This window comes from Scyliorhinus torazame, chromosome 20 (assembly GCF_047496885.1).
Source record: "Scyliorhinus torazame isolate Kashiwa2021f chromosome 20, sScyTor2.1, whole genome shotgun sequence".
Classification (NCBI taxonomy): Eukaryota; Metazoa; Chordata; class Chondrichthyes; order Carcharhiniformes; family Scyliorhinidae; genus Scyliorhinus; species Scyliorhinus torazame.
Window position 1 is genome coordinate 80,063,760 of NC_092726.1, and position 25,691 is coordinate 80,089,450.

The following is a 25,691-nucleotide window of genomic DNA, read 5'->3' on the forward strand; positions in this document are numbered from 1 at the left end:
GTGGGGGGGTTAGTGTGTGTGGGGGTGTTAGTGTGTGGGGGTTTTTGTGTGTGTGGGGGGTGTTAGTGTGTGTGGTGGGTTAGTGTGTGGGGTGTTAGTGTGTGTGGGGGGTTAGTGTGTGTGGGGGGTTAGTGTGTGGGGGGGATTAGTGTGTGTGGGGGCTTAGTGTGTGGGGGGTGTTAGTGTGTGGGGGTTAGTGTGTGTGGGGGGGTGTTAGTGTGTTTGGGGGGATTAGTGTGTGGGGGGGTTAGTGTATGTGGGGGGATAGTTTGTGTGGGGGGGTTAGTGTGTGTGTGGGGATTAGTGTGTGGAGGTTAGTGTGTATGTGTGGGGGGGTTAGTGTGTGTGTGGGGTGTTAGTGTGTGGGGGGATTAGTGTGTGGGGGTTAGTGTGTGTGTGGGGGGGGTTAGTGTGTGTGGGGGTTAGTGTGCGTTGGGGGAGTTAGTGTGTGTGGGGGGTTGGTGTGTGTATGTGTGGGGGGGGTTAGTGTGTGTGGGGGATTAGTGTGTGGGCGGGGTTACTGTGTGTGCGTGTAGGTGAGTTAGAGGGTGTGTGGGGCGGATAGTGTGTGTGGGGGGCGTTAGTGTTTATGAGGTGATATTGTGCGTGTGGGGCGGCTTAGTGTGTTTGTGAGGTGCGTTAGTGTGTGTGGGGGTTAGTTTGTGCGTGTGTGTCTGGGGGGGATCGTTAATCTGCCTGTTTATCTGGGGGGAGGTTGTGTGTGTGTGGGGGGGAGTTAGTGTGTGTGGGGGGGTTAGTGTGTGTGTGTCTGTGGGGGTTGTGTGTGTGGGGTGGTTAGTGTGTGTGTGAGGTGGGTTAGTTTGTGTGTGTGCGTCTGGGGTGGTGGTTAGTGTGTGTGTGGGGGGTTAGTTTGTGTGTGGGGGGGTTAGTTGGTGTGGGGGGTTTAGTGTGTGTGTGTGTGGGCGAGTTAGTGGGTGTGTGGGGGTTAATTGTGTGTGTGGGAGTCGTTAGTGTTTTTTTTTGGGGGGGTTAGTATGCGTGTGTGTGAGTGGGGGAGTTAGTGGGCCTGTGGGTGAGTTAGTGCGTGTATGTGGGGCGGGGAGCTGTGTGTGTATGTGTGGGGGGGTTGGGGGTTAGTGTGTGTGGGGGTTAGTATGTGTTGGGGTTCAGTGTGTTTTGGGGGGGTTAGTGTGTGTGAGGGTTGTTGTGTATGTGTGGGTGGGTTAGTGTGTGTTAGGGGGTTTAGTGTGTGGGGGGGAGGGATTAGTTTGTGTGTGTGGGGGGGTTGTTGTGTGTGTCTGGGTAGGGTAGTGTGTGTGGGAGGTTTAGTGTGTGTGTGGAGGGTTGTTGTGTATGTGTGGGTGGGTTAGTGAGTGGGGGGGGTTAGTGTGTGTGGGGGGTTTAGTGTGTGTGGGGGGTTTAGTGTGTGTGGGGGGTAGTGTGTGTGTGGGGGGGTTTAGTGTGTGTGGTGGGCGTTTGTGTGTGTGGGGGGGTTTAGTGTGTGTGGGGGGGGGGTTTAGTGGGTGTGTGGGGGGCTTAGTGTGTGTGTGGGGGGGTTAGTGTATGTGTGGGGGGTTAGTGTGTGGAGAGGTTAGTGTGTGTGGGGGGTTAGTGTGGGGGGTGTTAATGCATGTAGGGGTGTTAGTGTGTGGGGCAGGCATTAGTGTGTGTGTGGGGGGTTAGTGTATGTGAGGGGGGTTAGTGTGTGTGGGGGGGTGTTAGTGTGTGTGGGGGGATAGTGTGTGTGGGGGGGATGTTAGAGTATGTGGGGGTGTTAGTGTTTGTGAGGGGGATTAGTGTGTCGGGGTGTTAGTGTGTGTGTGGGTGGGTCATTTTTTGTGTGTTGGGAGGTTCGTGTCTGCGGGGGGGGGGTTAGTGCGTGTGTGTGTGTGGGGGGGTTAGTGTGTGTGTGGGGGGGTTAGTGTGTGTGTGGGGGGGTTGTTGTGTATCTGTGGATGGTTTAGTGTGTGTGGGGGGTTTAGTGTGTGTGGGGGGGTTAGTGTGTGGGGGGGGCGTTGTTGTGTATGTGTGGGTGGGTTAGTGTGTGTGTGGGGTTTAGTGTGTGTGTGTGGGGAGGGGGTTGGTGTATGTGTGGGGGGCTTAGTATGTCTGGGGCGGTTAGTGTGTGTTTGGGGGTTAGTGTGTGTTTGAGGGTTAGTGTGTGTGGGGGTTTTAGTGTGTGTGTATGGGGGGGTTAGTGTGTGTGTGTGTTGGGCGGTAGTGTGAGTGGGTGGGTGAGTGTGTGTGTGGGGGGTAGTGTGTGTGTGTGTGTGGGGGGGGATGTTAGTCTGAGTTTGGGGGGCTAGTGTGTTTGGGGGGTGAATGAGTGTGTGAGGGGGTTAGCGTGTGTGTGGGGGGTGTTTAGTGTGTGTGGGGGGGGGGTTAGTTTGTGTGTATGGGTGGATTATTGTGTGTGTATGGGGGGGTTAATGTGTGCATGGGGGATGGGGGTTAGTGTGTGTGGGGGGAGGGGGGTTAGCGTGTGGGTGAGTGTATGTGTGTGTGGTGGGGGGCTAGTGTGTGTGTGGGGGGGAGAGAGACAGTGTGTGTGGGAGTGTTAGTATGTGTCGGAGGGTGAGTGTGTGTGTATGGGGGGTTAGTGTGTGCTTGGGGGGTTTAGTGTCTGTGAGGACGTTGTGTGTTTGGTGGGCGTTAGTGAGTGTGGGGAAGGGGTTGTATGTGTTGGGGGGTTGTGCGTGGAGGTGGGTTGGTGTGTGTGGGGAAGGGGCTGAGTCTTTGGGGTGGTTAGTGTGTGTGTGGGGGGGTCCGTGTGTGTGGGGGTTTAGTATGTGTGTGGGCGGGTTAGTGTGTGTCGGCGGGTTAGTGTGCGTGTGGGGGGTATTATTGTGTGTGTATGTGGGTTAGTGTGTGGGAGTTAGTGTGTTTCGGGGTGTTGGTGTGTGTGGGGGTGTTAGTTTGTGTGTGGGAGTTAGTGTGTGGTGGGGTTAGTGGGTGTGTGTGGGGGGGTTAGTGTGTGTGGGGGGGTTAGTGTGTGTGGGGTGGTTAGAGTGCGTGTGGGGGGGGGGGTTCGTGTGTATTTGGGGGGCTTGGTGTGTGTGCGTGGGTGGCTTGGTGCGTGTGGGGGTGTTAGTAAGTGTGTGACGGGGTTAGAGTGTGTTGGGTGGGTTGGTGTGTGTGTGGGGGGGTTGGTGTGTGTAGGTGTGTTAGTGTGTGAGGGGGATAGTGTGTGTGGGGGGCGGGTGGGTTAGCGTGGGTGTGGTTGGGTTAGTGAGTGTGGGGCTTAAAGTGTGCGGGGTTGTTAGTGACTATGGGGTGGGGGTTAGTATATGTGTATGTGGTGTTAGTGTGTGTGGGGGGGATTAGTGTGTGTGGGGTGTTAGTGTGTGTGTGGGGGGAGTTTAGTGTGTGTGGGGGTTAGAGTGTGTGTGTGTGTGGGGGGGTGATGTTAGTATGTGGGGGGTGTTTGTATTTTGAGAGGTTAGTGTGTGTCTGTGGTTAGTGTGTGTGGGGGTTAGTGTGTGTGCGGGGTTCGTGTTTTTAGGGGGTTAGTGTGTGGGGGCGTTAGTGTGTGCGGGGGGGGGGTTAGTGAGTGTGGGGGGTTAGTGTTTTTGAGGGGTTAGTGTGTGTGTGGGGGGGGTTAGTGTGTGTGGGGGTTAGTGTGTGGGGGGTCAGTGTGTGGGGGGGGAGTTAGTATGTGTGTGGGGGTTAATATGTGTGGGTGGTTAGTGTGTGTGGGGGCATAGTGTGTGTGGGGGGTTAGTGTGTGTGGGGGGTTAGTGTGTGGGGGGTGGTTAGTGTGTGTGGGGGATTAGTGTGTGTGTAGGGGGTTAGTGTGTGTGGGGGTGTTAGTGTGTGGGGGGTTATTGTTTGTGGGGGCTGTTAGTGTGTGTGTGGGGGGGGGGGGTTAGTGTGTGGGGTGTTAGTGTGTGTGGGGGGGTTAGTGTGTGTGGGGGGGTTAGTGTGTGGGGGGGGGGATTAGTGTGTGTGGGGGGGTTTAGTGTGTGTGGGGGTGTTAGTGTGTGGGGGTTAGTGTATGTGGGGGTGTTAGTGTGTTTGGAGGGGGTTAGTGTGTGTGGGGGTTAGTGTGTGTGGTGGGATCGTTTGTTTGGGGGGGGGTTAGTGTGTGTGTGGGGATTAGTGTGTAGGGCTTAGTGTGTGTGTGGGGGGGTTAGTGTGTGTGTGGAGGGGTTAGTGTGAATTGGGGGAGTTAGTGTGTGTGGGGGGGTTAGTGTGTGTATGTGTGTGGGCGGGGTTACTGTGTGTGCGTGTAGGTCAGTTAGAGGGTGTGTGGGGCGGATAGTGTGTGTGTGAGGTGCGTTAGTTTGTGGGGGTTAGTTTGTGCGTGTGTGTCTGGGGAGGATCGTTAATCTGCCTGTTTATCTGGGGGAGATTGTGTGTGTGTGTGGGGGGGTTAGTGTGTGGGGGGTGAGTGTGTGTGTGTCTGTGGGGGGGTTGTGTGTGTGTGGGGGGGGTGTTAGTGTGTGTGAGGTGGATTAGCTTGTGTGTGTGCGTCTGGGGTGGTGGTTAGTGTGTGTGTGGGGGGTTAGTTTGTGTGGGGGGGGGGTTAGTTGGTGTGGGGGGGTCAGTGTGTTTGTGTGTGGGCGAGTTAGTGGTTGTGTGGGCGTTAAGTGTGTGTGTCGGCGTCGTTAGTGTTTGGGGGGGTTAGTGTGCGTGTGTGTGTGTGGGGGGGGGTTAGTGGGCCTGTGGTGGAGTTAGTGTCTGTGTGTGTGGGGCGGGGAGCTGTGTGTGTATGTGTGTGCGGGTTGGGCGTTAGTGTGTGTGGGGGTTAGTATGTGTTGGGGTTTAGTGTGTTTTGGGGGGTTAGTGTGTGTGGGGGTTGTTGTGTATGCGTGGGTGGGTTAGTGTGCGTGGGGGGGTGTTTAGTGTGCGTGGGGGAGGCATTAGTGTGTGTGTGTGGGGGGGGTTGTTGTGGGTGTCTGGGTAGGGTAGTGTGTGTTGGGGGGGTTTAGTGTGTGTGTGGGGGGTTCGTGTGTGGGGGGGGTTAGTGTGTGTGGGAGGTTTAGTGTGTGTGGGGGGTTTAGTGTGTGTGGGGGGGTAGTGTGTGTGGGGGGGGTTTAGTGTGTATGTGGGGGGTTCGTGTGTGTGGGGGGTTTAATGTGTGTGGGGGGTTTAGTGTGTGTGTGGGGCGGGGTAGTGTGTGTGTGTGGGGGGGTTAGTGTGTGTGAGGAGGGTTAGTGTGTGTATGGGGGGGTTAGTATGTGTGGGGGGTTAGTGTGTGTGGGGGGGGTTAGTAGGTGTGTGGGGGGTTTAGTGTGTGTGTGGGGGGGTTAGTGTGTGCGTGGGGTTAGTGTGTGTGTGGGGGGGGTGGTTAGTGTGTGTGTGGGGGGTTAGTGTGTGTGTGTGGGGGGGGTTAGTGGGTGTGTGGGGGGTTTAGTGTGTGTGTGTGGGGGGGTTGTTGTGTATGTATGGGTGGGTTAGTGTGTGTGGGAAGTTTAATGTGTGTGGGGGGGTTGTTGTGTATGTGTGGGTGGGTTACTGTGTGTGGGGGGTTAGTCTGTGTGTGGGGGTTAGTGTGTGTGTGTGGGAGGGTGTTGTGTATGTGTGGGTGGGTTAGTGTGTGTGGGCGGGTTTAGTGTGTCTGTGGCGGTTAGTGTGTGTTGGGGGGTTAGTGTGTGTGTGGCGGTTAGTCTGTGTGGATGGCAAAGCCTTTCTGGGGCGGTTAGTGTGTGTTGAGGGGTTAGTGCGTGAGTGTGTGGGGGGGGTGTTTAATGTGTGTTTGGGGGGCTAGTGTGTGTGACGGGGTTAATGAGTGTGTGAGGGGTTTAGTGTGTGTGGGGGGGGGGTTGTTGTGTGTGTCTGGGTAGGGTAGTGTGTGTGGGAGGTTTAGTGTGTATGTGGGGGGTTGTTGTGTATGTGTGGGTGGGTGAGTGAGTGTGGGGGAGGGATTAGTGTGTGTGTGGGGGGTTTAGTGTGTGTGGGGGGGTTCGTGTGTGGGGGGGGGTTTAGTTTGTGTGGGGGGTTGTTGTGTATGTGTGGGTGGGTTAGTGTGTGTGGGAGGTTTAGTGTGTGGAGGGGGTTGTTGTGTATGTGTGGGTTTGTTAGTGTGTGGGGGGGGTTAGTCTGTGTGTGGGGGGTCAGTGTGTGTGTGTGGGGGGTATTGTGTATGTGTGGGTGGGTTATTGTGTGTGGGCGGGTTTAGTGTGTCTGTGGCGGTTAGTGTCTGTTGGGGGGTGAGTGTGTGTGTGGGGGTTAGTCTGTGTGGGTGGCTTAGCCTGTCTGGGGCGGATAGTGTGTGTTGAGGGGCTAGTGCGTGTGTGTGTGGGGCGGTAGTGTGTGTGTGTGGGTGGGTGAGTGTGTGTGTGTGGGGGGGGTTAGTGTGTATGTGTGTGGGGGGTTAGTGTGTGATGCGGGATTAATGAGTGTGTGAGGGGTTTAGTGTGTGTGGGGGGGGTTTAGTGTGTGTGTGGGGGGTTTAGTGTGTGTGTGTGGGGGGGGGTTATTGTGTGCGTATGGGGGGGTTCGTGTGTGTGTATGGGGGGTTAGTGTGTGTGTCGGGGGGTTAGTACGTGTGGGGGTGTCATTTTGTGTGGGCTGGTCTGTGTGTGGGGGGTTCGTCTCTGTGTGGGAGGGTTAGTGTGTCTGGAGGGAGGTTGTGTTTTTTGGGGGGTTAGTGTGTGTGCGTGTGTGTGCTGGGGGGTAAGTGCCTGTCTGGGGGGTTAGCGTGTGTGGGAGATTTAGTGTGTGGGGGGATGGGCTAGTGAGTGTGGGAGGAGGTGTTACTGTCTGTGTGGGGGGGGATTAGTGTTTGTGTCGGGGTGTTAGAGTGTGTGTGTTGGGGAGTTTAATGTGTGTGTGTGGGGGGGGTTTAGTGTGTCTGTGGGAGGTTAGTGTGTGTGCGGGGGTGGTTTGTTTATGTCAGTGGAGAGTTAGTGTGTTAGTGTGGGGGGAGTTAGTTTGTGTTGGGGGGATTAGTATGTGTGGGGGAGGGACTAATGTGTGTGGGGGGTGTTAGTGTGTGTGTGTGTTGGGTGGTTTAGTGTGTGGGGGGGTTAGTGTTTCTGTGTGGGGTTTGTGTGTGTGGGGTGTTAGTGTGTGGGGGGTTCAGTGTGTGTGTGGGTGTCAGTGTGTGTGGGGGGATTAGTGTGTGTGGGGGGTCAGTGTGTGTCTAGGGTTAGTGTATGTGTGTGGGGGATAAGTGTGTGTGTGCGGGGGGATTAGTGTGTGTGGGGGGTCAGTGTGTGTCTAGGGTTAGTGTATGTGTGTGGGGGGGGATAAGTGTGTGTGTGCGGGGGGAAGTGTGTGGTGGGGTGAGTTCGCGCGTGTCTGGGGGGGGGGTTAGTGTGTTTTTAGGTGGTTAGTGTGTGTCCGGCCGGGTTGGTCTGTGTGCGGTGTTGGTTAGTGTGTGTGCGTGGGGGGGGTGTTAATGTGTGTGGGGGTTAGTGTGTGTGTGTGTGGGGGGGGGGGTGGTTAGTGTGTGTGTGGGGGGGCTTTAGTGTGTGTGTGGGGGTGTTAGTGTGTGTGAGGGGGGTTAGTTTGTGTGTGTGGGGGTTAGTGGGTGTTGGGGTTTAGTGTGTGTTTGTGTGTCGGCGAGTTAGTGGGTGTGTGGGCGTTAAGTGTGCGTGTGGGGGTCGTTAGTGTTTTGGGGGGTTAGTGTGCGTGTGTGTGTGTGGGGGGGTGTTAGTGGGCCTGTGGGGGAGTTAGTGTGTGTGTGGGGCGGGGAGTTGTGCGTGTATGTGTGTGTGTGGGGGGGGGTTAGTGTGTGTGGGGGGCCTTTAGTGTGTGTGTGTGGGTGGGTTAGTGTATCTGAGGGGGGTTAGTGTGTGTGGGGGGTTAGTGTGTGTGTGTGTGGGGGGGTGTTAGTGTATGTGGTGGTGTTAGTGTGTGTGGGGGCCTTTAAACATAGAACATAGAAAATACAGCACAGAACAGGCCCTTCGGCCCACGATGTTGTGCCGAACCTTTGTCCTAGCTTAATCATAGATTATCATTGAATTTACAGTGCAGAAGGAGGCCATTCGGCCCTTTGAGTCTGCACCGGCTCTTGGAAAGAGCACCCTACCCAAACTCAACAATTCCACCCAACACCAAGGGCAATTTGGACATTAAGGGCAATTTATCAATGGCCAATTCATCTAACCCGCACATCTTTGGACTGTGGGAGGAAACCGGAGCACCCGGAGGAAACCCACGCAGACACGGGGAGGACGTGCAGACTCCGCACAGACAGTGACCCAAGCCGGAATCGAACCTGGGACCCTGGAGCTGTGAAGCAATTGTGCTATCCACAATGCTACCGTGCTGCCCTTAAGAACAAATAAATATACACTATATAATTTTACCGCTATCCATGTACCTATCCAATAGCTGCTAGATGGTCCCTAATTGTTTCCGACTCAACTACTTCCACAGGCAGTGCATTCCATGCCCCCACTACTCTCTGGGTAAAGAACCTACCTCTGATATCCCTCCTATATCTTCCACCTTTCACCTTAAATTTATGTCCCCTTGTAATGGTTTGTTCCACCCGGGGGAAAAGTCTCTGACTGTCTACTCTATCTATTCCACTGAACATCTTATAAACCTCTATCAAGTCGCCCCTCATCCTTCTCCGTTCGAATGAGAAAAGGCCTAGCACCCTCAACCTTTCCTCGTAAGACCTACTCTCCATTCCAGGCAACATCCTGGTAAATCTTCTTTGCACCTTTTCCAAAGCTTCCACATCCTTCCTAAAATGAGGCGACCAAAACTGTACACAATACTCCAAATGTGGCCTTATCAAAGTATTGGACAGCTGCATCATCACCTCACGGCTCTTAAATTCAATCCCTCTGTTAATGAACGCGAGCACACCATAGGCCTTCTTCACAGCTCTATCCACTTGAGTGGCCACTTTCAAAGATGTATGAACATAGACCCCAAGATCTCTCTGCTCCTCCACATTGCCAATAACTCTACCGTTAACCCTGTATTCCGCATTCATATTTGTCCTTCTAAAATGGACAACCTCACACTTTTCAGGGTTAAACTCCATCTGCCACTTCTCAGCCCAGCTCTGCATCCTATCTATGTCTCTTTGCAGCCGACAACAGCCCTCCTTACTATCCACAACTCCACCAATCTTCGTATCGTCTGCAAATTTACTGACCCACCCTTCAACTCCCTCATCCAAGTCATTAATGAAAATCACAAACAGCAGAGGACCCAGAACTGATCCCTGCGGTACGCCACTGGTAACTGGGATCCAGGCTGAATATTTGCCATCCACCACCACTCTCTGACTTCTATCGGTTAGCCAGTTCGTTATCCAACTGGTCAAATTTCCCACTATCCCATGCCTCCTTACTTCCTGCATAAGCCTACCATGGGGAACTTTATCAAATGCCTTACTAAAATCCATGTACACTACATCCACTGCTTTACCTTCATCCACATGCTTGGTCACCTCCTCAAAGAATTCAATAAGATTTGTAAGGCAAGACCTCCCCCTCACAAATCCGTGCTGACTATCCCTAATCAAGCAGTGTCTTTCGAGATGCTCAGACATCCTATCCTTCCATTACTTTGCCTCCCACCGAAGTAAGACTAACTGGCCTGTAATTCCCAGGGTTATCCCTAGTCCCTTTTTTGAACAGGGGCACGACATTCGCCACTCTCCAATCCCCTGGTACCACCCCTGTTGACAGTGAGGACGAAAAGATCATTGCCAACGGCTCTGCAATTTCATATCTTGCTTCCCATAGAATCCTTGGATATATCCCGTCAGGCCCGGGGGACTTGTCTATCCTCAAGTTTTTCAAAATGCCCAACACATCTTCCTTCCTAACAAGTATTTCCTCGAGCTTACCAATCTGTTTCACACTGTCCTCTCCAACAATATCGCCCCTCTCATTTGTAAATACAGAAGAAAAGTACTCGTTCAAGACCTCTCTTATCTCTTCAGACTCAATACACAATCTCCCGCTACTGTCCTTGATCGGACCTACCCTCGCTCTAGTCATTCTCATATTTCTCACATATGTGTAAAAGGCCTTGGGGTTTTCCTTGATCCTACCCGCCAAAGATTGTTCATGCCCTCTCTTTGCTCTCCTAATCCCATTCTTCAGTTCCCTCCTGGCTATCTTGTATCCCTCCAATGCCCTGTCTGAACCTTGGTTCCTCAGCCTTACATAAGTCACCTTTTTCCTCTTAACAAGACATTCAACCTCTCTTGTCAACCATGGTTCCCTCACTCGACCATCTCTTCCCTGCCTGACATGGACATACATATCAAGGACACGTAGCACCTGTTCCTTGAACAAGTTCCACATTTCACTTGTGTCCTTCCCTGCCAGCCTATGTTCCCAACTTATGCACTTCAATTCTTGTCTGACAACATCGTATTTACCCTTCCCCCAATTGTAAACCTTGCCCTGTTGCACGCACCTATCCCTCTCCATTACTAAAGTGAAAGTCACAGAATTGTGGTCACTATCTCCAAAATGCTCCCCCACTAACAAATCTATCACTTGCCCTGGTTCATTACCCAGTACTAAATCCAATATTGCCCCTCCTCTGGTCGGACAATCTACATTTAGTGTGTGTGTGTGTGTGTGTGTGGGGGGGTGTTAGTGTATGTGAGGGGGGGTTAGTGTGCGTGGGGGGGGGGTGTTAGTGTGTGTGGGGTTAGTGTGTGTGGGGGGTGTTAGTGTATGTGGGGGTGTTATTGTGTGGGGGGGAATTAGTGTGTGTGGGGGGGTTAGTGTATGTCAGGGGGATTAGTGTGTCGGGGTGTTAGTGTGTGTGTGTGGGTCATTTTTTGTGTGTTGGAAGGTTCGTGTCTGCGGGGGGGGGGGTTAGTGTGTGTGTGTGTGGGGGGGGGGGGCGTTATTGTGTGTGTTGGGGGGTTTAATGTGTGTGGGGGGTGCTGTTGTGTATGTGTGGTGGTTTAGTGTGTGTGGGGGGGTTTAGTGTGTGTGGGGGGTTTAGTGTTTGTGTGGGGGTGTTGTGGTGTATGTGTGGGTGGGTTAGTGTGTGTGTGGGGCGTTTAGTGTGTGTGTGTGTGTGGGGGGGGGGTAGTGTGTGTGGGGAGGGTTAGTGTGTGTGGGGGCTTAGTGTGTGTGGGGGGGGGTTAGTGTGTGTGTGTGGATTTGTGTGTGTGGGGAGGGTTAGTGTGTGGGGGGGGCGTTAGTGTGTGTGTGTGAAGGGGGGTTTGTGTGTGTGGGGGGTTAGTGTGTGCGGAGCGTTAGTGTGTGTGTTTGGGGTAAGTGTGTGTGGGGGGGGGGGGGGTTAGTGTATGTGAGAGGGGGTTAGTGTGCGTGGGGGGTGTTAGTGTGTGTGGGGTTAGTGTGTGTGGGGGGTGTTAGTGTATGTGGCGGTGTTAGTGTGTGGGGGGAATTAGTGTGTGTGGGGGGGGGTTAGTGTATGTCAGGGGGATTAGTGTGTCGGGGTGTTAGTGTGTGTGTGTGTGGGTCATTTTTTGTGTGTTGGAAGGTTCGTGTCTGCGGGGGGGGGGTTAGTGTGTGTGTGTGGGGGGGGGGGTTAGTGTGTGTGTTGGGGGGTTTAGTGTGTGTGGGGGGCTGTTGTGTATGTGTGGTGGTTTAGTGTGTGTGGGGGGGGTTTAGTGTGTGTGTGGGGGGGTTAGTGTTTGTGTGGGGGTGTTGTATTGTATGTGTGGGTGGGTTAGTGTGTGTGTGGGGCGTTTAGTGTGTGTGTGTGGGGGGGTAGTGTGTGTGGGGAGGGTTAGTGTGTGTGGGGGCTTAGTGTGTGTGGGGGCTTAGTGTGTGTGGGGGGTTAGTGTGTGTGTGTGAAGGGGGGTTTGTGTGTGTGGGGGGTTAGTGTGTGCGGAGCGTTAGTGTGTGTGTTGGGGGTAAGTGTGTGTGTGGGGGGCGTTAGTGTGAGTGTGGGGGTTAATGTGTGTGTCTGGGGTGTTAATGTGTGTGGGGGAGTTAGTGTGTGGGGGAGTTAGTGTGTGGGGGGTTAGTGTGTTGGGGGTGTTAGTGTGGGTGTGTTCGTGTGTGTGTTGTGTGGGTGAGTGTTTGTCTGTCGGGGGTTTAGTGTGTGTGTGGGGGGGTTACTGTGTGTTTGGGAGTGTTAGTGTGTGTGTTGGGCGGTTAGTGTAAGGGGTGGAGAGGTGGGTGGTTCGTGTGTGTGTGTGTGGTTAACGTGTGTGGAGGATAGTGTATGTGGGGGAGGGACTTGTGTGTGTATGGGGGGTTAGTGTGCGTGTGGGGAGGTTAGTGTGTGTGGGAGGGTGTTAGTGTATGTGTGGGCGAGTGTTAGTGTGTGTGTGTGGGGGCGGGTTATTATGTGTGTGGGGGGGGTGTTAGTGTGTGCGTGGTGGGTTGGTGTGTGTGGGGTGTTAGTGTATGTGTTAGGGGGTAAATGTGTGTGTATGGGGGCCTTAGTTTGAGTGTGTGGGTTCATGTGTGTGGCGGGGGGGGTTAATATGTGTGGGGGGGTTTAGTGTGTGTTGGGGGTTAGTGTTTGGGGGGGGGTTAGTGTGTGTGTTGGGTGTGTTAGTGTTTATGTGGGGGGCGGTGGTTTGTGTGTGGGGGGAGGTTACTGTGTGTGTGTCGAGGGTTTAGTGTGTGTGGGGGGATTTAGTGTGTGTGGGGGTGTTAGTGTGCGTGTGTGTTAAGTGGGTTAGTGTGCGTGGGGGAGGGGCTAGTGTTTGTGTTGAGGGGTTATTGTGTGTGTGGGGTTAGTGTGTGTGTCTGGTAGGGGGTTTAGTCTGTGTGTGTGGGGGGGTTAATGTGTGTTTCAGTTAGTGTCTGTGTGGGGGGTTAGTGAGTATGCTGGGGTAGTTAGTGTGTGTGTGGGGGGGGGGTGTTGCGCGTGTGTGTGGTGGGTTAGTGTGCGTGTGTGTGGCTTATTCGTGTGTGTGGGGGGGATGGGATAATGTGTGTGTGTGGGGGGGGTTGTGTATGTGGGGCAGGGGCTCGTGTGAGATTGGGGTGGTTAGTGTGTGTGTGGGGGGGTTAGTGTGTGTGGGAGGGAGTTAGTGTGTGTGTGCGTGGGTGAGTTAGTGTGCGTGTGGGGAGGTTAGTGCGTGTGTGGGGTGTAGTTGGTGTGTGTGCGTAGGGTTAGTATGTGTGTGGGGGTTTAGCGTGTATTTGTGTGCGTGGGTTAATGTGTGGGAGGGTAAATGTGGGATGGGGTGGGGTTGTGTGAGTTGGCGGGTTAGTGTGTGTGTGGTGTGGTCAATTTATGTGTGTGTGTGGGGGTTAGCGTGTGTGGTGGGGTGAATGTTTGAGGGGAGACGGTCAGTGTGTGAGTTTCCGGGGGGCGTTAGTGTTTCTGTGGGTGGGTTAGTGAGTGTGTGTGTGTGTGTATGTGTGTGTGTGGAGGTTATTGTTTGTGTGGGAGTTAGTCTGTATGTGGGGGGGGTTAGTCTGGGGCTGGGGGGGGGGGTAGTGTGTGTCTGTGGGCAGGTTAGTGTGTGTGTGTGGGGGCGTTGTTGGGTGTGTATTAGTGTCACTGTGGCTGTGAGTATGTGTATTACTGTATGTGTGTGTGAGAAGGTGTGCATTACTATCTACCTGTGTGTGCGAGTGTGTTTTTTCTTGTCACTGTGTGTATTAGAGTCTGTGTGTGTGTGTGAGTGGGTGCTTTAGATTCTCCGTATATCTGTGAGTGTGTATATTATTGTCTCTGTGTGTGACTGTGTATTATTGTCTATGTGTGTGTGTATTATTGCCTGAGTTTGTTTGTGAGAGTGTATTAGGGTCCGTGTGTCTCTGAATGTGTGTATTAGTGTCTGAGTGTCTGTGAGTGTGTGCATTAGTGTCTCTGTGTGTCTGTGAGTGTTTATCTGTGTCTGCGAGTGTGTGCATTAGTGTCTCTGTGTGTCTGTGAGTGTTTGTATTAGTGTCACTGTGTGTCTCTGAGTGTTTGTATTCGTGTCTCTGTGTGCCTGTGAGTATATGTATTAGTGTCTCTGTGTGTCTGCGAGTGTGTGTATTCGTATCTCTGTGTGTCTGCGAGTGTGTGTGTTAGTGTATCTGTGTGTCTGCGAATGTGTGTATTACTGTCTCGCTGTGTCTGCGAGAGTGTTTATTAGTGTCTCTGTGTGTCTGCGAGTGTGTGTGTTAGTGTCTCTGTGTGTCTGCGAGTGTGTGACTTAGTGTCTCTGTGTGCCTGCGAGTGTGTGTGTTAGTGTCTCTGTGTGTCTGCGAGTGTGTATTAGTGTCTCTGTGTGTCTGCGAGTGTGTGTCTTAGTGTCTCTGTGTGCCTGCGAGTGTGTGTGTTAGTGTCTCTGTGTGTCTGTGAGTGTATGTATTAGTGTCTCTGTGTGTCTGCGAGTGTATGTATTAGTGTCTCTGTGTGTCTGTGAGTGTGTGTATTAGTGTCTCTGTGTATCGATCAGTGTGTGTCTTAGTGTCTCTGTGTGTCTGCGAGTGTGTGTGTTAGTGTCTCTGTGTGTCTGTGAGTGTATGTATTACTGTCTCTGTGTGTCTGCGAGTGTATGTATTAGTGTCTCTGTGTGTCTGTGAGTGTGTGTATTAGTGTCTCTGTGTATCGATGAGTGTGTGTCTTAGTGTCTCTGTGTGTAAGCGAGTGTGTGTATGAGTGTCTCTGTGTGTCTGTGAGTGTGTGTCTTAGTGTCTCTGTGTGTCTGTGAGTGTGTGTATTAGTGTCTCTGTGTGTCTGTGAGTGTGTGTATTAGTGTCTCTGTGTGTCTGTGAGTGTGTGTCTTAGTGTTATTGTGGACCTGGGTTTTGAGAACCCCAAATTGTATCACGGAATTCTCATGACCCACAATGTTTAATAGATTGTGGGTGGGGAGCACACGGCCCAGACTACAGGTGTGGTACAGCAGAAATGGAAAAGCACTTTTTCAAGCAAAGCAATCTTTATTCTGTAAACTCATGTTAATCTTTTAAAACATACAGGGAGCAACTTAGCAACCATTAATTCAAATTAAACTCCCAAAGAATACAACACTAAGCAATCCGTAAGCTGTCCTATTGACATCCAGAAGTCTTAAGAAACACCTTTTACGAGAAGGACATTAGGTTTACATTCACTACTGAGAACATTTATAATTCTGAATTCACCAAATGATCAAGAGATAGTATTTTCATGGCAGAGAGATCAACAGTACACCTGCTCTGTCTGGCTTCAGCTCCAACACAGAAAACACATTTAAAACACACACTGGAGCAAACAGCCAAAACGAAAGTTAAAAAGCTGACAGACATCCCAGCTCCACTCAGTCTCTGATATCACTGCAGTAATAAACACCCATTTCTATAAGGTACTTCACTATAGATATTTATATACACACCCATTTATAAACACTCATTTCTTAAACGTACTCTCACATGGCAGTGTCTCTGTGTGTCTGTGAGTGTGTGTATTAGTGTCTGGGTGTGAGCATTAGAGTCTCCATGTGTCTGTGGGTGGGTGTCTTTCTCTCTCTGTGTGTCTGTGAGAGTGTGAATTCGTGACTGAGTGTGTGTCTGTGAGTGGGTGTATTAGAGTCTGTGTGTGCCTGTGTTTCTGTGTTTATTAATGTATCTATGAGCGTCTGTATGTGTGTGAGAATGTGTGCATTAGTGTCTGTGTTTGTGTGTGTGAATGTATTAGTGTCTGTGTGAATGTTACTATTAGTGTCTGTGTGAGTGTGTGTATTAGTGTCTCTGCCTGTCTATGCGCTGTGTACTATTGTCTGTGTGTGAGTGCTTGTATAAGTGTATCTGTGTGTCTGAGTGCGTATTAGTGTCTCTGTGTGTGAGTGTGTGTTTTTGTGACTATGTCTGTCTGTGATTGTGTGTATTAGAGTATCTGTGTATGTGTGTTTTAGAGTCCATGTGGGGCTGGTTTAGCACACTGGGCTATATCGCTGGCGTTTAAAGCAGACCAAGCGGGCCAGCAGCACGGTTCAATTCGCGTACCATCCTTCCCGAACAGGCGCAGGAATTTGGCATCTGGGGGCTTTTCACAGTAACTTCATTGAAGCCTACTTGTGACAATCAGCGTTTTTCATTTTTCATTTTCATTTCATGTGTGTCTGTGAGTGTGTGTATTGGCGTCGCTGTGCGTGAGTGTGTGTATTAGTGTGTGTCTTTCAGTGTGTGTATTAGTGACCAGGATGTGCGTATGAATGTGTATATTACCGTCTCTGTGTGTGAGTGTGTGTATGTGTGTCTGTGAGTGTGTGTATTTACAGTCTTTGTACGTTTTTGTGCGTGTGTATTATTGTCTGTGTGTCTGTGAGTGTGTGTAGCATTGTCTGTGTTTCTGTGACAGTGTGTATTAGTCTCTCTGTGAATTTGTGTATGTGTGTGACTGTGTGTGTATTAGTGTCTGTATGTGTGTATGAGTGTGTGTATTAGGGTCTGTTTGTGTGTGAGTGTGTATTAGTGTCTCTGTGTGTGTCTGTAAGTGTGTAAATTAGTATCTATGTGTGTCAGTGAGTGTGTGAATTAGTGTCTCTGTGTGCCTGTGTGTGTGTATTAGTGTCTCTGTATGGCTGTGAGTGTGTGTATTAGTGTCTGTGTGTGATTGTGTGTATTAGTGTCCCTCTGTGTTTGAATGTATCTATCAGTGTATCTGTGTATGTCTGTGTGTGTGAGTTTTATTGTCTCTGTGCCTGTAAGTGTGTAAATTAGTGTCTCTGTGTGTCAGTGAGTGTGTGAATTAGTGTCTCTGGGTGTCTCTGTGTGTGTATTATTGTTTCTGGGTGTCTGCATGTGTGTGTATTAGTGTATCTGCATGTCAGTGAGTATGTGTTTTAGTGCCTGTGTGTGGCTGTGAGTGTGTGTGTGTCAGTGTGTGTATTCGAGTCTGTGTGTCTAAGAGTTTGTGTATTAGAGACTGTGTGTGAGAGTGTGTGTATTAGTGTGCGTGTGTGTGTGTATGACTGCCTGTATTAGTGTCTGTCTGTGTGTGTATTAGTGTATGTGTGTTTCTGTGAGTGTATATTAGTGTCTCTGTATGTCGATGAGTGTGTATTCGTTTCTCTCTGTGTGTGAGTGTGTGTATTAGTGTTTCTGTGTATCTTTGAGAGAGTATTAGTGTCTGTGTGTGAGTGTGTGTATTATTGTCTCTGTGTCTCTGAGTGTGTATATTACTGTCGCTATGTGACAGTGAATGTGTGTATTAGTGTCTGTGTGTGTTTGTGGATTAGTGTTTGTGTGTGTCTGTGAGTGTGTGCATTAATTTTTGTGAGTGACAGTGTGTGAATTAGTGTGCGTGTGTGTGTGTGACTGTCTGTATAAGTGTCTGTCTGTGTGTGTATTAGTGTGTCTGTGTTTCTGTGAGTGTGTGTTAGTGCCTCTGAATGTCAATGAGTGTGTATTCGTTTCTCTCTGTGTGTGAGTGTGTGTATTAGTGTTTCTGTGTATCTGTAAGTGTGTTGATCAGTGTCTGTGTGTCTGTGAGTGTGTATTAGTGTATGTGTGTATTATTGTTTCTGTGTCTGTGAATATGTATTCGTTTCTCTCTGTGTGTGAGTGTGTGTATTAGTGTTGCTGTGTATCTGTGAGACAGTATTAGTGTCTGTGTGTGAGTGTGTGTATTATTGTCTCTGTGTCTGTGAGTGTGTTGATCAGTGCCAGTGAATGTGTGCATTAGTGTCTGTGTCTGTTTGTATTAGTGTCTGTGTGTGCCTGTGAGTGTGTGTATTAGTGTCTGTGTGTCTGTGAGTTTTATAAGTTTATCTGCGCGTCAGCGAGTGTGTATTAGTGTATTTGTATGTCTTTGAGTGTGTTTATTAGTGTCACTGTTTCTGTGACTGTTTGTGTTAGTGTATCGGTGTCAGTGAGTGTGTGTATTAGTGTCTGTTTGTGTGAGTGTGTGCATTAGTTTCTTTGTGAGTGAGTATTAATGCCTTTGTGTGTTAGTGTATTACTGTCTCTGTATGTGTGTGTGTGTGTTAATGTATGTGTGAGTGAGAGTGTCTTACTGTCTCTGTGTCTGTATGCGTGTTATTGTCTGTATGAGTGTGAGTCTATTACTGTCTCTGTCTGGGTGTGTGTGTGTTAATGTATGCGTGAGTGTGAGTGTATTACTGTCTCTGTATGTGTGTGTGAGTGTGTTAATGTATGTGTGAGTGTGAGGGTATTACTGTCTCTGTATGTGTGTGTGTGTTAATGTATGTGTGAGTTTGAGTGTATTACTGTCTCTCTATGTGTGTGTTAGTGTGTTAATGTATGTGTGAGTGCATTACTGTCTATGTATGTGTGTGTTAATGTATGTGTGAGTTTGAGTGTATTACTGTCTCTGTTTGTGTGTGTGTGTGTTAATGTATGTGTGAGTGTGATTGTAGTACTGTCTCTGTATGTGTGTGTGTTAATGTATGTGTGACTGTGAGTGTATTACTCTCTCTGTATGTGTGTGTGTGTGTGTTAATGTATGTGTGAGTGAGTGTGTATTACTGTCTCTGTATGTGTGTGTGTCCCTGTATGTGTGTGTGTTAATGTATGTGTGACTGTGAGTGTATTACTGTCTCTGTATGTGTGCGTGTGTGTTAATGTATGTGTGAGTGAGAGTGTATTACTGTCTCTGTATGTGTGTGTTTCTCTCTGTATCTGTGTATGAGTGTGTATTACTGTGTGTGTGTGTGTGTCTGTATGTGTGTGTGAGTGTGTATATTTATTTCACTATGTGTCAGTGAATGTGTGCATTAGTCATCTGGAAAGGAATAATTTGATTAGACATAGTCAACACTGTTTTGTGAAGGGTAGGTCGTGCCTCGCAAACCTTATTGAGTTCTTTGAGAAGGTGACCAAACAGGTGAATGAGGGTAACACAGTTGATGTGGTGTATGTGGATTTCAGTAAAGCGTTTGATAAGGTGCCCCACGGTAGGCTACTGCAGAAAATACGGAGGCATGGGATTCAGTGTGATTTAGCAGTTTGGATCAGAAATTGGCTAGCTGGAAGAAGACAAAGGGTGGTGGTTGATGGGAAATGTTCAGACTGGAGTGCAGTTATTGTGGTGTGCCACAAGGATCTGTTTTGGGGCAACTGCTGTTTGTCATTTTTATAAATGACAAGGAGGAGGGCGTAGAAGGATGGGTGAGTAAATTTGCAGTTGACACTAAAGTCGGTGGAGTAGTGGACAGTGCGGAAGGATGTTAGAAGTTACAGAGGGACATAAATAAGCTGCAGCGCTGTGCTGAGAGGTGGCAAATGGAGTTTAATGCAGAAAAGTGTGAGGTGATTCATTCCTGAAGGAATAACAGGAAGACAGAGTACTGGGCTCATGGTAAGATTCTTGGCAGTGTGGATGAGCAGTGAGATCTCGGTGTCCATGTACGTAGTTCCCTGAAAGCTGCCACCCAGGATAAGAGGGTTGTTAAGAAGGCGTACGGTGTGTTAGCTTTTATCGGTAGAGGGATTTAGTTTCGGAGTCATGAGGTCATGTTGCAGCTGTACAAAATTCTGGTGCGGCCGCAATTGGAGTATTGCATGCAATTCTGGTCGCCGCATTATAGGAAGGATGTGGACGCATTGGAAAGGGTGCAGAGGAGATTTACCAGAATGTTGCCTGGTATGGAGGGAAGATCTTATGAGGAAAGGCTGAGGGACTTGAGGCTATTTTCGTTAGAGAGAAGTTTAAGAGGTGATTACTTGAGGCATACAAGATGATCAGACGATTGGATAGGGTGGACAGTGAGAGCCTTTTTCCTCGGATGGTGATGTCTAGCACGAGGGGACATAGCTTTAATTTGAGGGGAGATAGATATAGGACAGATGTCAGAGGTAGGTTCTTTACTCAGAGAGTAGTAAGGGTGTGGAATGTCCTTCCTGCAACAGTAGTGGACTCGCCAACACTAAGGACATTCAAATGGTCATTGGAAAGACACATGGACGATAAGGGAATAGTGTAGATGGGCTTTAGAGTGGTTTCAATGGTCGGCGCAACATCGAGGGCCGAAGGGCCTGTACTGGGCTGTAATGTACTATGTTCTATGTGTTTCTGTGCGTGCGTATATTACTGTGTCTGTATGTGTGTGAGTGTGTATTTGTATATATTTCTTTGACTTCCTCAACACCACGCCGACCATACTTGTGATGTCTTTCCCAGGGTGATGTATAATTTCATTGTTTATTTCCCTTCCTCACAGTGAACCTCATCACAATTGTGATCCTGAAGAGAAGAAACTGTGGGCTGTCCAAATGTGTGACTTGTTACCTGTTGGCCATGGCAGTGGGGGATCTACTGGTCGTTATTCTCGACCTGGTATTCAGACACATTCCCATTGTTTTTAGGGAACAGTTTAATTTCCTGTATTCCATCCGCGTGTGTAATATCCACGCCGCCCTGCTTTATGCAGCCACTGACTGTTCTGTCTGGTTCACCGTCACTTTCACCTTTGATCGATTTGTGGCCATTTGTTGCCCGAAGCTGAAAAGTAAATATTGCAGCGAGAAAACGGCGGCTGTGGTTCTGGGAACAGTGGCTGTGCTGAGCTGTTTGAAGGACATTTCCTGGGGGTTTATGCTGCTCGGTTGGTATTGGCTGCGGAACGAACCCTGGTTTTGTGATGCCACAGAGAGTGCTGCGTTCTCTCCGGTCTGGGTAACAATCGAGTTCCTCCACCACATTCTAACCCCGTGTGTTCCATTCGCCCTGATTCTGCTGCTCAATGTTCTCACCGTCAGACACATTGTCCTGAGCAGCAGGGCCCGCAGGAGACTCCGGGCTCACAGCAATGGTCGCAGTCCCAGAGACCCAGAGATGGAGAGTCGGAGGAAATCCATCATTTTACTCTTCATTATCTCCGCCAATTTCATCCTGTTATGGTCAACGTTAATGGTTTATTCTATATGGAGCCGGATGTGGTTTCTGGGGTATCAGTCTGTATGGTTAGATTATTATGTTCAGGAATTGGGCTTCATGCTGCAGCTCCTGAGTTGCTGCACAAACACTGCGATTTACGCCGTGACACAGACTCAGTTCAGGCAGCAGTTAAAGAATGTGTTGAAAGTTCCCTTTAGTTCAATTCGTCAATTCATTAAACCCAGAGAGGAAACCCCACACACGCGGCATCTCTCTCCTCGCACTGCCGGTAAAACTGACCCTCCCCAGCCAGCCTCACCCTGATTTACCATTCTGCAATAGCAGTAGGGACTATCTGTGCGTGTGTGTGACTCCCCCATGGCCAATCTGATGGTCAGTGGGACTCCCCCATGGTCCATCAGCAGGATCAGTGTGACTCCACCATGGCCGATCAATTGTGTCTGTGTAACTCCCCCACGGCCGATCAGTTGTGTCTGTGTGACTCCCCCCATGACCGATCAGCTGAGTCTGTGTGGCTCACCCATGGCCCATCACCCGGGTGTGTGTGACTCGCCCCATGGCCGACCAGTTGGGTCACTGTGACTCGCCCATTGGCCCATCAGCTGGTTGTGCGGCTTCCCCCCATGGCTGGTCAGTTGGGTTCGTGCTTCCCACCATTGCCGATCAGCTGGGTGTGTGCTTCACCGCATTGCCGATCAGCTGGGAGTGTCCTTTCCCCCAACCCCCCATTGCCGATCAGTTGGTTGTGTGCTTCCACCAATTGCCGATCAGCTGGGTCTGTGCTTCCCCGCATTGCCGATCAGCTGGATGTGCGCTTCCCCCCATTGCCGATCAGCTGGATGTGTGCCTCCCCCAATTGCCAATCACCTGGGTCGGTGATTCCCCGCATTGCCGAACAGCTGGATGTGCCCTTCCCCCATGCGAGATCAGCTGGGTGTTTGCCTCCCCCAATTGCCGATCAGCTTGTTGTGTCTCCGCCATGGCCGATTAGCTGGGAGTGTGCTACCCCCGATTGCAGATCAGCTGGGTGTGTGCTTTCCCCAATTACCGATCAGCTGGTTGTGTCTCCGCCATGGCCAATCAGCAGGATGTGTGTGAATCCCCCATTGCCGATAAGCTGGGTATGTGCCTCTCCCCGTTGCCGATCAGCTGGGTGAGTGCCTCTCCCCAATGACTATCAGCTGGGTGTGTGCCTCACACTTAAACACAGTCTGTGCAGCAGAATGTGCCCCAGACAGAGACACAGACAGACACAGAGGCTCAGGCAGAGATACAGACAGAGACACAGACAGAGACACAGACAGGGACACAGACAGGGACACAGACAGAGACACACACAGAGAACCAGAAAGGGACACAGACAGAAACACAGATAGCGACACAGACAGATATAGACACAGACAGAGACACAGACACAGACAGAGATACAGTCAGAGGCACAGGCAGAACTATAGAGGCAGACAGAGACACAGACCTGAACAGAGACCCAGGCAGAAACACAGGCAGAGACCCAGACAGAAACACAGGCAGAGACCCAGACAGAGAGACGGACAGAGACCCAAACTCAGAAACAGACACAGGCACAGACAGAGACAGAGATAGAGACACAGACAGAGGCAGAGACACAGACAGAGACACAGACAGAGATACAGAAAGAGACACTGACAGAAACACAGACCGAGACAAAGATGGACACAGATAGAGACAGACACAGGGACACAGACAGAGACGCAGACAGAGACACAACTAGAGACACAGATAGAGACACAGCCAGGGACACAGACACAAACACAGACAGAGACACAGACAGAAATACAGACAGAGACACAGACAGAGACACAGACACAAACAGAGACTCAGACAGAGACACACACACAGACACAGACAGAGTCAGTGACACAGACAGAGAGACAGAGACAGAAACAAACACAGACAGAGAATGAGACACAGACACAGACAGAAATACAGACAGAGACACAGACAGAGACACAGACACAAACAGAGACTCAGACAGAGACACACACACAGACACAGACAGAGTCAGTGACACAGACAGAGACAGAGTCAGAAATACAGAGGCAGGGACAGACACAGACAGAGTCAGGGACACAGACAGAGACACAGACAGAGAGACAGAGACAGAAACAAACACAGACAGAGAATGAGACACAGACAAAGACAGAGACACAGACAGAGACAGGTACACAGACAGAGACACAGATAGAGTCACCGACACAGACACTGAGATACAGACAGATACACAGACAGAGAGAGAGATATACAGACAGAGACACAGACAGAGACATAGACAGAGACAGAGACACAGATGGAGATGCAGACAGAGACACAGACAGTGTCAGAGACAGAATTACAGACAGAGACACAGGCACAGACAGAGATATAATCGGAGACAGACCCAGATAGAGATAGAGACACCGACACAGGCACAGACAGATACAGAGGTACAGACACAGACATAAAAACAGACAGAGTCACAGATCCAGGCAGAGACAGAGACACAGACAAAGTCACAGACACAGATAGAGACACAGACAGAGGCAGAGACACAGACACAGACACAGACACAGACAGAAACAAAGACACAGACAGAGACACAGACAGAAACACAGACAGAGACACAAACACCGATACAGTCAGAGACAAAGAAACACACAAACAGGCAGAGGCAGTGACACAGACAGAGAAACAGGCACAGACAGATATACAGTGACAGGGACAGACAGAGACACAGAAAGCGGCAGGGACACAGACAGAGACACACACAGAGATACAGTCAGAGGCACAGGCAGAAATACAGAGGGAGACAGAGACACAGACATGAACAGAGACCCAGACAGAAACACAGGCAAAGACCCAGACAGAAACACAGGCAGAGACCCAGACAGAGACCCAAACACAGAAACAGACACAGGCACAGACAGAGACAGAGATAGAGACACAGACAGAGGCAGAGACACAGACAGAGACACAGACAGAGATACAGAAAGAGACACTGACAGAAACACATACCTAGACACAGATAGAGACACAGATAGAGACACAGATAGAGACACAGACAGGGACACAGTCATAGACGCAGCCAGAGACACAGATAGAGACACAGATAGAGACACAGCCAGGGACACAGACACAAACACAGACAGAGGCACAGACAGAAATACAGACAGAGACAGAGACAAAATCACAGACAAAGACAGAGACACAGACACAAACAAAGACTCAGACAGAGACACATACACAGGCACAGACACAGGCAGAGACACAGATAGAGATACAGAAAGTGACACTGACAGGAACACAGACAGAGACACAGATAGAGACACAGACAGAGACACAACAGAGACACAGATAGAGACACAGCCAGAGACACAGGCACAAACAGAGAAAGAGGCACAGGCAGAAACACAGACAGAGACACAGACAGAGACCAAATCACAGACAGAGACACAGACACAGACAAAGACAGAGACACAGACACAAACACAAACAGAGACTCAGAGAGAGACACAGACAGAGGTACAGACACAGGAAGAGAAACCGACAGAAACGCAGACAGAGACACAGACACAGATAGACACCGAGACACCGACAGAGGTACAGACTGAGACACAGACAGAGACTTAGACATAGACAAGGGCACAGACACAGACAGTGACATAGACACAGACACAGACACAGACAGAGGCAGTGACACAGACAGAAACACAGGCAGAGACCAAGGCAGAGACCCAGACAGAGACACAGACAGAGACACAACACAGATACAGACAGAGACAGAGACACAGGCACAGACACAGACACAGACAGAGGCAGTGACACAGACAGAGACACAGGCAGAGATACAGAGCAGACAGAAACACAGACAGAGAAAGAGACACAGACACAGACAGTGACAGAGACAGACACAGATACACAGACTCACAGAGAGATACAGACAGAGACACAGACACAGGCATAGACTGAGACAAAGACACAGACGGAGACACAGACACAGATAGGAACAGAGACACAGACAGAGACAATCACAGAACCAGACAGAGACAGGGACACAGACAGAGACACACACACAGGCACAGACAGAGACACAGACAGAGATATAGAGACATGGACAGACACAGACACAGACAGAGTCAGGGACACAGGCAGAGACACAGGCACAGACAGAGACACAGACACAGACAAGGGACACAGGTAGAGACAGATAGGATAACACAGACAGGGACACAGACATAGACCGATACCGAGACACCGAGAGAGACATTACACAGACAGAAACACAGACAGAGGCACAGACAGAGACAGACAGAGAGAGACAAACAGCTACAGGTAGAGACATAGACAGAGACAAAGACACAAATTGAGAGACAGTCAGCGACACAGACATAGACACAGGCACAGCCAGAGACAGAGAATCTGACAGAAACACAGACAGACTCACAGACAGGGAGACAGACAGAGAGAGACACACAGATACAGGCAGAGACACAGACAGATACAGTGACATAGGCAGAGACATAAACAGAGACAGAGACGCGGACAGAGACAAAGACACAAACACAGGCAGAGACAGGGACACAGGCAGAGACACGGACATGGACAAAAACACACACACAGACAGGGATACAGACAAAGACCGAGACACAGACACAAACAGGGACTCAGACAGAGACACAGACATATGCACAGACAAAGGCAGACACACAGGCAGAGACACAGACGAGGACACAGACACAGACAGAGACAGGGACACAGACACAGTCAAAGACACAGACAGAGGCACAGGCAGTGTCACAGAGCCAGTCAGAGACACAGACAGAGTCACAGACACAGATAAAGACACAGACAGATACACAGGCACAGACAGAGACACAGACACAGGCACAGACACAGACACAGGCACAGAACAGACACAGGCACAGCCACAGACACAGCCACAGTCACAGACACAGACACAGACACAGATAGTGACACAGACAGATACACAGGCACCGACAGAGACACAGGCTCAGACACAGACAGAGAAACAGACAGAGTCACAGACCCAGACAGGGCAGAGA